This window comes from Sturnira hondurensis, unplaced genomic scaffold, assembly GCF_014824575.4.
Source record: "Sturnira hondurensis isolate 20B ecotype Veracruz unplaced genomic scaffold, ASM1482457v3 Scaffold0006496, whole genome shotgun sequence".
In the NCBI taxonomy this organism is placed as follows: domain Eukaryota; kingdom Metazoa; phylum Chordata; class Mammalia; order Chiroptera; family Phyllostomidae; genus Sturnira; species Sturnira hondurensis.
In genome coordinates, this window is record NW_028079127.1 from 5,973,636 (window position 1) to 5,986,341 (window position 12,706).

Sequence of the window (12,706 nt, forward strand, 5' to 3'; positions counted from 1 at the left end):
TTTGCCATTTTAATGATGATGTGTCTTGAAGTGGCCCTCTTTGGGTTCCTCTCGAATGGGACTCTCTGTGATTCCTGGATTCGTGTAACTTTTTCTCTCATCAAATTAGGAAAATTTTCCATCATTACTCTTTCAAATAGGTTTTCTATCCCTTGTTCTCCTTCTTCTCCTTCTGGTATTCCTATTATTCGGATATTATTACATTTCATATTATCTTGCATTTCTCTTAGTCCCTCTTCATTCTTTTTGAGCCTCTTTTCCCTTTCTTGCTCTTCCTGGGAGATTCTTTCTACTGTGTCCTCCAACTCGCTGATCCGACCTTCTGCCTCATCGATCCTGCTTTTCATTCCTTCTACTGTGTTCTTCAGTTCCGATATTGTATTCTTCATTTCCTCTTGGCCTTTGCTGATAGTTTCTATTTCCTTTTTCATGTTGATATAGTTTGCAGAGAGCTCATTGTAGCTCCCCTCTACTTTCTGGTAGCTCCCCTCTAGTTTCTGGTAGCTCATTTTGAGCTCTTTGAATTTCCTGATAACTAGTGCTTTGAATTCAATATCTGATAGCTGACTTGCCTCTCTTTCATCTGACATTATTTCTGAGACTTCCACCTTTTCTTTCATTTGGGCATTGTTTCTTTGTCTTCCCATTGCTTATGAGACACTTCTTGTTAGCTTCAGCTTCTTAAATTGATCTGTTCTGACTCCCTAGGTTTACGGTGTGAACTTCTGTGGTAGAATACCTGTGAAATTCAGTGGTGCAGTCTCCTGCAGGTATCTTGATGTTCTCTGCTTCCACCTACTCCTTTCTTTGTTTGTGTGTGTGATCAGCTGGAGGGGGAGGCAAAATGGTTTATGACAGCAGGAGAGTACTTTATGATATTTACAGTCACAGCCGGTAGAGAAGAGACAGAAGATCTTTAGGCTCTATACAGTGTTAACTGTAATCTTCAACCCAATCTGGCACTTTTAAGAAAGGATAGACCAAAGATAAGTCTCTTGTTGGGGGGGGGGAGGCTTGTGAGTTGTATCTAGAAAGCAGTGAGGTTGCAGGCAGTCAGATTTTGAGGTAAGGTGAGAGTAAAGAATAGTAAACAGATGTAGCGTGTGAGCAAGTAGAGTTAATCACTACAGTAATAGAATTTAGGAACCTGTAAAGTGGGCTAAGACCCGAGAGATGTGTTGTGAAGTATTTACAGTGGTATAGAAAGCAACAAACAAACAAACAAACACAACAAAAGGGCAAGAGAAGTGAGGAAAAAGCAGTAAGTTTGGGGTGAAAGGAAGAAGGACTAAAACAGGAAAAAGGAAAGGAGAGGAACAGAGTACTGAAAGATACAGCAACAATAAAATTTTTAAAAAATATGATTACTGAAAAAAGTTTTAAAAAAAAGTTAAAAAAACCCTCCTTCCTTGTTGGTTTCAAACTGTCCAATCCGGTTTTTCTGGTTTCAGCAGGACCTCTCTGTGGGCTGGGTTGAAGGCCCTGGTGCACACCTGCACACCTGCCCGCCAGCCAGGCTACCAGAGTGAGGTGCGGGCGCCCGCCCATCCGACAGGCTGCCTGGGTCCCACAGGATCTGGTACTGGTCCTTCCCAGTCCTGTGGCTGGGTGAGAAGCAAGTCAAGCTGCCTTCACAGGAGAAGACTTCAGTCCACTTTCCAGTAAAAACTTCTCCAGAAAGCATGCCTCTCAGCCCAGCCCAATCCCCAACCTGACTGGTTAGGACAATGCTCCTCTCAAATTTCTTGGGGTGGCAGACTGGTGGGCGTGCGACCACAGAGATCGCAACTGAACACGGCCCCCTGTCCTTGCCACCCTCCCTGCACACCTAGGCAGACAGGTCTCTGCCACCCAGCCCCGCCTAGATGGTGAGGGAGAGAGCCAGCTCTTCCAAGGACCCCGCAGCCGGCCCAGTGCTCCACTGGGTGCTGGGCTCCCTATGAGTCCTCCGTGGCACTGGGTGCAGACAGAAGCCTCTACATCCCTAACACAGCGGCAGCGGCGGCTCCGAGGCGTTTTGGGCTGGCTGAGGGCAGCTGGCCCTGCCGCTGCTGCTTTTGTCTTTACTCACAGGTGCTGGGCTCCCGATGAGTCCTCTGTGGCAGACGCCTGGACGCTGGCGGTAGACAGAAGCCTCTGGGCCCTGGAAGCTGTGGCAGCAGCATCTCCGGGGTCTTTATGCGCTGGCCAATGGCTGCTGGTCCCGCCGCTGCTCCTTTTGACTTTACTCTGGGGTGCCTGGCTCCCGAGGGCAGCGGGCCCTGCCGGTGCCACTTTTGTCTTTACTCACAGGTGCCGGGGTCCGGATGAGTCCTCTGTGGCAGACCCCCCTGTCGTTGGGCGCAGGTGGAAGCCTCTGGGCCCCGACAGGTGCGGCAGCCGAGGCTCCGAGGTCTTTACACGCTGGCCAATGGCTCTCGCTGGCCTGGCCGCCTCCATCCTTATTCGAGTCCCTGAGACCCCAACAACCTTCAGCTGTCTGGTTCGTCACTATCTCTGGTCTCTTATTTTCATAAATGCTTGGAAATTGTTGGTTGGGGAATTGATTTTGCTGTTCTTCAGCAAATCTGCCAGGATTTTCTCCCAGGGGTATGAGAACTGGAGTCGCTCCATCCTACTCTGCCGCCATTTTTCCAACTTTTCTGGGCATATTATTTTACATTCCCACAAATAATATATGAGAATTTCAATTGCTTCCCATCATTATCAACACTTATATTGTGAGTTTAAATATTTTTAGGCATTCAGTTGTTATGTAGTAGTGTCTTATTATGGTTTTCTCATGTATCACACTGATGACCAGTAGTATTGAACATTTTTTCATGTGTTTATTGGTAATTTATATCATTTTCTGTAAATTGTTTAAATATTTTATCTATTTGGAAAATTCTGTTTTCTTGTTAACTTTTAAGAGTTCTTAGATATTTGGATCATAGTTCTTTGTTAGATGAATGTATTGTGCCTATTTTACTTGGCTTGTGCTTTCATTTTCTTAAGTCTGCTTTTGAAGAGGAGAAGCTTTTAATTTTTATGAAGTCTAGCATACCAGTTTTTTTCTTTCATGGTTTGTGTTTTTAGTTGCCTAAGAAATTTTTGCCCATTCCAAGTTAGTGAAGATTTGCTCTCATGTTTTATTCTAAAAGCTTTATAAGTGTTGGCTTTTATATTTAGGTATGTGAATCATTTGGAGTTAATTTTTGTGTTTAGTGTTAGATTCAAGCCCCCCACCCCTCGCTCTCCACATGTCCAAGGCATGAGCCAGGCATGAGCTAGGCATGGGCACAGACCAAAAGGCAACCTAGGATAAACAAGGAGTTACTTTGTCCTTGGGTGAAACGAGACAAGCACCTCAAGATTTTTTAAAATGAATATCAATTTTTTATTGAAAATTTCATTCTTTTCCATTGGTGCCTATTCTGTTGGGGTTTTTTGGTTGCAATTTAATTGACCATGTATGTGTATTCCATTTCTGGACTACCTATTCTGTTTCACTGATATATATGAGGCATGCCAATATCACACCTTTACTTTATTTTATTTTTTAATTTAGAGAGGAAATGGGGGAAAGAGAGAAACATCAATTTGTTCCACTTTTTATGCATTCATTGGTTGATTTTCGATGTGCCCTTACGGGATTGAACCCACAACCTTAGTGATTCAGGTAGATGCCCTAACCAACTGAGCTACCTGACCAGGGCCTACTCTATTTTTATCATGTGTTTTGGAGGTAGTGTATATCCCCCCACCCAACATCTTTCTGAAAATAGAAAAAAATCTTTGTTTTATTTATTGTGTTGCTCTGGTTGTTTGTGTTTGTGTTGTTGCTTTTTGTTTTTGTTTCTCCTTTCAAAGATGTTGCCCTCAACAAGGGCTTGTACTTTCTAGGACAGATACTGTTTGTATTAAGGAAGATGTTAGTACTTTCACCTTGCTAGAAGGGCTCAGCAATTGATGTTCTTCCTTTGCCTTTCTATCACTGTTAGTAAACAACTCTAGGTTTCAGTGGTATATCTGTATGATGTTTGAGAAGTTAGCTAAAAAGGAGCTGCAATAGCAAATCTGTGTATCAGAAGCTAAGTTTCTAGATACCAAGTCTAAAACTTGACAGGAAATAAAATTGAAACACTTTTATGTTAAAGTCATATTTTTTCCTCCTTTTTCTGTCTCTCTTTAACAGAAACATCCTAGTCTTGCCTAAAGCAGTCTTTTGCATGAATATTTGAGTAGCCTTACTGGTAGTTGCCAAAACTATAGTGTGTGCTTACTGGGAACATAGAGAAGAAAAATTTTAGATGCAGATTGCATTTCGTTTTGTTTTTGACTACATGGAAATGGAAGTAAAAAATCCTGGTTAAGGAATATAATTCTTGGTTTCAAAACAGCACCCAGAAGCTTTCATTTTCCTGTTCTTAAACTGCCATTCTTTAGAATAAAGATAATAAGAGAAAAGGTAAATGTAACATGTATTCAATTATACATTGATTTTAATTTATCAGTATTTTGTTTCATGTGTGTTTTTGGTCTTAATTAAATAGTGTGCTTTCCTGGACCAAGTTTTTATTTTCTTTTTAATTTGTATCATTTTAGTTTACATTTCACATACTAGAAATATTGAGGTATCCTGAGTATTACACTTTAATTACTTGTTATAGTGAATAATAAATCCTAGGCTACAGTAGAAATGTCTGCATAGCACCAGGTCTGTCTGGAAAAAGTCCAGCCATTGTTAATATAGTGAGAATGGTTTGTGCAACATTGATGTAACCTGGCAGCCAAAGAGAGTGGACTGGAATGCACATGCATGAACAATGATGACTTTACTAGTCAGTGAGGGCAGTAGATGTTGTTGAGTAAGCATGTGTAGTGTGTGGCTGTCATATTGAAAGTGACTGAGTAGAGCAACAAATCTGCGTCAAATTTTGCATTAAGCTGGAGCATTTCTCTGCGAAAACTTTGGATAACCCAGAAGGCTGCAGCTGTGGGCAACTTGTGATTGGCAGCTTCATCATGACAATGCACCCACTCATGCATCATATCTCATGCAGGCTCTTTGATGAAACATGAAATCACCCAGGTGACTCAGCCCCGCTACAGCTCAGATTTATCACTCTGTGACTTCTGGCTTTTCTTAAAACTAAAATAACCTTTGAAAGGGAAGAGATTTCAGACTGTCGATCAGATTCAAGTAAATATAATTGGGCAGCTGATGGTGTTTTGGAGCACTGTGTGAGGTCCAAGGTGCCTACTTTGAAGGAGAATGAGGTGTCATTGTCCTGTGTACAATGTTTTTTTTTAATCTTGTATCTTCTTCAAGAAATGTCTCTATTTTTCTCATTACATGGCTGGATAACTTCTGAAGAGACCTTGTATTTTTTCTTCTTATTGAAATCACGTTTCTTTTTTAAAGACATTTCTACATTTTGCACTGGATATAACTTAGAATTTTAGAACCCAGGTATGTAATGAGGTGGTTAGTAAATAGCTTCCCCATTTTAAGTTATTAGTATAGGTTGGTTATGGTCCAGGTTCTTGGGAGCATTGGCTATTGCTTTGATTCTGCTCCTACATTTGCTTTATAAAGAAAGCAGTAGATTTTTAGATCAGTCAGATAAATGGAACTGGCAGTTAGCTCTTCCAGTAGATATTTTTAGGGTTTTTTAAAATTTTCATACTGATCATTCCTTTGACCACAAATCCTCCATTTGATAATGAGATAATATGAAGCAGGGGCTCCAGAGGAAGCAACTTCAATATTAGATCCAAATGATAATTGAGGTAGAGATCATTTGTCATATTCTTACTGTATTGTAGGTCCTTGTTTTTTATTTTCCTTTGAATATTTCTTGCCATTCCTTTCTAGCCTGCAAAGTGTCTTTTGAGAAGTCAGTTGACAGTCTTGTGAGAACTCCCTTGTAAGTAACTAACTGCTTTTCTCTTGCTGCTTTTAAGATTCTTTATGTTTAACCTTCAGAATTTTAATTATGATGTGTCTTGGTGTAGGCCTCTTTGGGTGCATTTTGTTTGGGACTCTCTGCATTTCCTGTACTTAATATGTTTCTTGCCTTCACCAAGTTAGGGGAGTTTTCTGTCATGATTTTTTTCAAATTGGTTTGCAAGTTCTTGTTCTCTCTCTTCTCTTTCTGGCACCTCCATGATGCAAATGTTGGTATGCTTGAAGTTGTCCCAAAGATTCCTTACACTATCCTCATTTTCTTTTTTTTATTCTTTTTTCTTTTTGCTGTTCTGAATAGGTGTTTTGCTTTCTTACATTAAAAATTGTTGCTTTGATTCTCAGCTTCATCTACTCTACTGTTGATTCCCTGTAAATTGTTCTACATTTTAGTTAGTATATTTTTCATTTCTGGCTGTTTTTTTTTTTATGGTTTCCATGTCCTTTTTTATTCTTTTGAAGTTCTCTCTGAGTTGATCTGCTCTTCCCCTGAATTCATTGAGTGTCTGTATAAACAGTGTCCTGAACTCTGCATCTAGTAGATCACTTGTACCCATTTTGTTTAGTTCTTTTTCTGAAGTCATGTTCTGTTTCTTCATTAAGCTGTGTTTCTTTGTCTCTGTATTTTGGCAGCCTCACTGTGTTTGTTTTTTATGTGTTAGGTAAAGCAGCTACATCTCCCAGGCTTGGTAGAGTGGCCTAATGTAATAGGTGTCCTGTAGGGTCCAGCTGTGTACACCCTCCTGTTGTAGTTGAGCTTTGATTGCTATTGGCAGATCAATGGAAAGCATCTTCCCAGGCCTGTTGGCTGCAAGGACTGGCTATGACAACTGACCACCAACCTCCAACCACTGTGGAGTATCAGCTGTGTAGGGGGCTCACTCCACAGAGTGGGGCTTATTTCACCAGGGCTCTGGTGCTTGCTGAGTTTGCACCTGAGTGTGGCACTTATGTAGGTGGTTGGGTGGTGGTGCTCTGATGTGGTTTGTAGCTGTCCACTAGGGGCACTGGCACTGGGGCTTCCTGGAAGTGAAGGTCAAGGTCAGCCACCACCTGTGTTCCATTCGGGGCCACCCAGCATAAGCTATAAAGTGATCTGCAGATGGCTGCTACTTATACTGGGCTTAGAGGTGCCCAAGCCAGGCCAAGCTGTGAACCAAGGCCAGCTGCTGCCACTGCCTGGCCTAGGGCCACTAAGCAGTGAGCATGGGGCTTGCTGACACCAGTTGCTGCTTGTTTGAGAAAATTTAAGAAAATCTGAAGCATGAAGCAAGATTAGCTATTTGTTTGGAAAAGCTACTGAAACAGCTTAGATGGGCTTGAAGTTGGGTGGGATGGAGCCTCAGAGAATCACCAGAGTAGGGCAAACAGTGTGAGCCAGGTTGGTGGGGTCTCAGATATGGCTTTCTCTAGCCAGCTCTGTGGCTCTAAGCTTTTGTGGAGGTAGGACTCATAAAGGAACAATGGCCTCTGCCAGCACCTCTGCCTGTGAGAAATTTGCCCTTCAGCTATTGCCTGATGCTAGTCCATTCAGTTTCTCCCCATATGTCTCCAGTGCTGGAGCTCAGAGGGAATGAGTCCAGTAAGCAGATACGTGGGTCCTTTAAGAGGAACTGCCTGGGAATCCAGCAGTTTCTGTTTCCTCAGTGTCAACATCCACTGTTTTTCACAGACAGAAGTTATGAGGAATTATCTTCCTAGCACTGGAACCCTGGGCTGTGGTGTCTGGTGTGGTGTTGGGACCCCTTGCTTTGATATATCCCTCCCAATTTGTATACACCACAATGGGAATAGGACCAGCCCATTCCATGGGTCTGCCCCTCTTACCGGTCTTGATGTAGTTTCTTTAATTCTGTGGTTGCAGAACTTCCACTTAGGTCAGTTTCTGGCAGTTCTGAATAATGGTTGTTGTATAGTTTAGTTGTAATTTTGGTGTGGTTGTGTGAAGAGGTGATCTGTGTTTACCTACGCTGACATCTTCGCCGCTCAGGTTTACTAATATTCTTTATTATCTCATGTTGCTATGTCAGAACATGGAAAGTGAATGTCTTAAGAGTGTGGACAAAGGAATGAAGCAGTTGTGGCTAGGTCTCCCAATATTTAGTATAGTGATGTGAGATGACTTTCACCTGTATAGTGATGAACATTTTTAATTTTTGGAGTTAAGTATTTTTATCTGTATTAGGAAAAAATGCAACCTGTGGCCAAACCAGTAAATTCATGTATTTTTATTAGATAAGGCTAAAAAAGATAAAGGTGAGGAAAAAATTAAATAACTGTTACTAGTGCATGGCGAAAACTGTGATGTTGCTACATCAGTGACTATTGAGAAACTCTGATATACAGAAAAATGGTTAGGTTCATATCTGGCAGCATAATTATCTGGCTAACAGAAATAAGAATTGAAAAAATTCAGCTAATATTTTTGAGCTGTCTCTTGATAAGTAGAGCCCAATGATTTAATTTAGTATTTGCCTATTAATTTTCATCTCTTTTCTCCTTTTGGGTTACTTAAAACATCTGTCATCACGGTGAGACCTGTAGCAGTCTGGCTATGCCAGAAATTTTTTTAAGGTTCTCAGAATTCAAATTGAAGTCATATAAAGAAGAACAGTTAGCAACCATGAAAGGAAACACAAATGAACTTTCACCCAAAAAGGAATATACAACTTTCATATAATAAAATGCACAAATAATAAGTGTGCAGGTTAATGAATGTTTGCATACAAGTATATACCCGGGTCACCACCACTGAAGTCAAGTTATATTACATTTCTAGGAATCGCGTGCCCCCTTCTGGTCAGTAACTCTCCCTTACATATCCTTAAGATAATAAAAATGATCACTTATTCTGACTAAACGTTAAGTTCCTAAAACAGTGGTTGGCACATAGTGTATGCTGAAAAATATTAGATCAGTAAGTGAATGAAATCTAAAGGATATATATATATATATACACACATACATACATACATACATATATGTATGCTTTAAGGGATTCTTTTATACATTGTTATTATTAATCTTGTAGTTTTCCTTTTATAATTTTACTTTTTTCCCTTTATAATATTTTTAAAATGTTTAAAATGTTATTACATTTAGTCATTTTTCTCCATTTCCTATGTATCCTAGTAGAGAAGTTATTTCTTGCCCTAATGGTGTGGCTCAGTTAGTTGAGTGTTGGCCCTCAAACTGGAATGTCACCAGTTCATTTCTTGGTCAGGGCACATGCCTACATTGTAGGTGTGATCCCCAGTTGGCACTTCTACAGAAGGCAGCCAGTCAGTGTTTCTCTTTCACATCTATGTTTCCCTTCATCTTTCTTGTCTCCTTCCCCTCTAAAATAAAAAATAAAATTTAAAAAAAGATGTTTTATTTCTTAATATATTAGGTAAATATTTTATTTTCAGTCCACCCCTTATAATTTGGCCTAAAATATATCTCTTTTTTAGTCTCTGATTAATTATGTTGCAGTCCTGAATTATTTTGATTCCAATTTTAAAGTAGACATTTTAAAGTTCAAATAAATAAAACATTGGCTTAGAACCATGCCTGTGTTCCTTAATCATATCAGATGTTTTTCAGATGTTCTAGTTGGATTTTATATGGGCACTATTTTTCTATTTTGGAACTTCAGGAGTTCTAGAATTCTTAATTTATGGGCCATCCTTAAGAAACAGTGAATTTATAGTCTAACTTACTTGAAAGATTTAAGATTTAACCTGTTACAATGCAGGGTCATTTGCTCATAAATGAAATAATCAGTTTTAAATTATTCTGTATGAATAACTGGTACATCAAGGAGAGGGATCACAATGCCACTCTAATCGATTTATTTCTAAACAGAACCAGACAAATTTGCCATTGTTGAAGAAAGTTGATGTGTCTTGAATGTGGTCTCACATTATGGTAATTTTAACTAGGAAAATTTCGCTCTACTTCCCTCTAATTAAAATAATTGTGGCCTTATAACCTGGGACAGAGAGAAGCAGCAGCTTCAGCACAACCTGTCTGGTAAGGAGTGTAGTGGAGATTCGAGAGGGCTGGTTGGGCACCCATAGGCCAGTGGCACCAGAGGGATAATTGAGTGACCACTTTGATCCCTCTGAGAAGTATGGGGTCTAAACCCTAAGCTGGGGTCCCCAGCCTAAAGCACCAGAGATCAAAAAGTACACAGCTGGCAACCAGTGGTGAAAACTGGCAGGGTTCTCTTTGCCAGAGACGGACCCCTGGAGACACAAAGATCCATTTAAAGGGCCAATGTACAAATTTTCACTTGCAGCCACTCATTCTGGGCTCGGGCAAAGGCAGGGGCAGACAGGGCTGGAGACGCCTGACGAAAGACTGGTAACCGAAGCTTAGGGGAGTGAACTGAGAGAGTAGATACTGGGATGTTGGTGCTAAATCATCTCCCATACAGCAGCAGCCATCATTGCTCAGGCAGACCAATCACCTCAGTGGCAGCAGCTTAAGGGGAAACAACAGCCCCACCCCTAGAAAGTATTCTGCATGCCCTCTGGTGCTTAAGCCTGACTGCTAAGTGCAGAGTGACTAAATTAACTGAAAGAGACAGCCACAGACAAATCCCTGGTAAAGGGGGTGGGGTGCAGAAGGGACTAGAGATGCTTGAGGAGAGACTGGGGACAGATGTTTTGGTGAGATAACTGAGAGAGTAACGTAGCTACCAGGATCCTGCAGCTGAGTTCCCTATGGGGCAGCAGCCATCATACTCAGGCAGACCACTCCCCTCCCAGTAGCATCCTGGGAGTAAACAATAGCCTTGACTCCAGGAGGGATTCAGCCAACCCTATGGTACATAATCAGACTGCTGAGTGCAGAGTGACTAGATTAACAACTGAAGGAGACAGAGACAGTAGATCCCTGGAAGTCTCTAACTGGCTGCCTAAGGTCAGATGGTGTCAACATCTAACATCACCATAGGCAGATCCAGAAAGAAAAAAACAGTGGTAAATACTAGAGGCTACCAAAATGAAATCCACTGAGCTCTTCTCCATGATTTGGGATATTTTTTTATCCTGCATAGCTTTTTAACATTCATTTCTTGTCTAGCAAGTTTGTGCATATTAAGTCACTAGATTTTATACTATAGTTTATTTGAATTCACATATTTTGCTCCTCCCTTCTCTTACAGTATTTTACATTCTTCTTTCATCTCATTATTTTCATTTTAAATTTTGTTTTCTTTCCTGCTACAACTTGTTTCCATTCCACACTCACTATTTCTCCCCTGTCCAGACACACAAAACCAATTTTCTTGTCAATGGTCATATCACATCCTTTTTTCTCACTCTTAAATACCCTTATTCTCTCTCCACCTTTAGCAATCTTTGCTACTTGGTTGTGGATGGATTTGCATTTTTAGATCTGCACTAATTTTGATTGCATTTTTTCTATTTGATTTCTAGATCTTCACTAATTGTGTATTTCAAATCTCATATTTTACTTGTCTCCTCTCCTCCTCTTTTTTCTTCTCAAATTTTAAATTTTGCCTTGTCTTAGCCTGTTCTTTTCTTTATTTCTTCTTTTTCTCTTTTATCCTGCCCTTTTATTTTTCTTTATTCACCTTTTTTCTTATTTTTCCTTTTGAGTCAAATTTAAATTTTTCCCTGTCTTACCCTGTTTTTTGCTCTTCACTCTAGTGTTCTCTCTCTCTGTCATTTCAAAATCACTTCCCATTCCTCTAGACATCGCTTAAGTTTTCTTTCCTTTTCCCCTCTTATTCCCATACCACCTATATTAATTTTAGCTCACCTGTTGTTGATAGTGCTGTGGTAGATCTTTCTCTCCAGTTTGGCTCCTATATTTTTATTATTTATTTACTTATTTTCCTCCTTTTTCTTTCTCTCTGTCACTTTATTTTAATTTCTGTTTAAACCTAATACTGTATGCTTCCCTTCTCACACTTCATTTCACATTCTTCATTCCCTTTTTTATTCAAGATGTAAATTTTACTTTCTTTCTTTGCATTGTTCCAACTACCAACACTTACTAGGCTCTTCCCTCTACCCTCTCAAAATCATTTTTCTTTCAGCAGGTCATCTCATATCTGCTCTTCTTTCATATGAGAGTCTTAATTTTGTTTTGCCCGTATTAATACTCATTCATTTTTTTGTTCATACTGGGATTGGGGAGGATTATTTTTGTGGATGTGGGTTAGTTGCCTGGGTTTTGTAGATTCATTCTGGCATCTCTTGCACAAAAGCATACAAGACATGGTAGGTGGGGCGACCCTCAGTCCTAACCTTTTAGCGAGAAGGATCCATCAAAGGATGACCCAACAACAATCAAAAGCCTGTTACATCCAGAGAACCAGCATAAATGGCATAAAGGGCATCCTAGAGCATCAAGTTCAGGAGATCAAGGAGACTGCACCACTGAAGAAGGGTGCAGGTCTCCTACCACAGAAGTTCCTCAAAGTCAGGAAGTCAAACCAGATCAACTTAAGAAACAGAAGCAAATAAGAGTCTCAAGAAGAAAACAGAAGAAATAATGAGAAGACAAAGAAACAATCAGATATTGAGTTCAAAACAATGATTGTAATGAATCTCAATGAGCTTGGGGTGAATTACCAAAAACTACAGGGAAACTACAAGGAAGTTACTGCAAACTATATCAGCGTAAAAGAGGACAATTAACAAGGGCCAAGAAGAACTGAAGAATACAATATTTGAATTGAAGAGCACAATAGAAGGAATCAAAAGCAGGCTCAATGAAGCAGAAGATGGAATCAGTGAT

The 12,706-nt window shown here is 40.2% G+C and overlaps 1 protein-coding gene and 1 pseudogene across 5 annotated transcripts in view; one reads left to right on the top strand and one right to left on the bottom strand.

Annotated features, from left to right (window-relative positions):
* OSBPL8 (oxysterol binding protein like 8) overlaps positions 1-12,706 on the top strand; it is a 199,227-nt gene that overhangs the window by 31,149 nt on the left and 155,372 nt on the right. The gene's annotated exons all lie outside the window — the stretch shown is intronic.
* On the bottom strand, positions 3,239-3,358 carry LOC118989697 (uncharacterized; annotated as a pseudogene).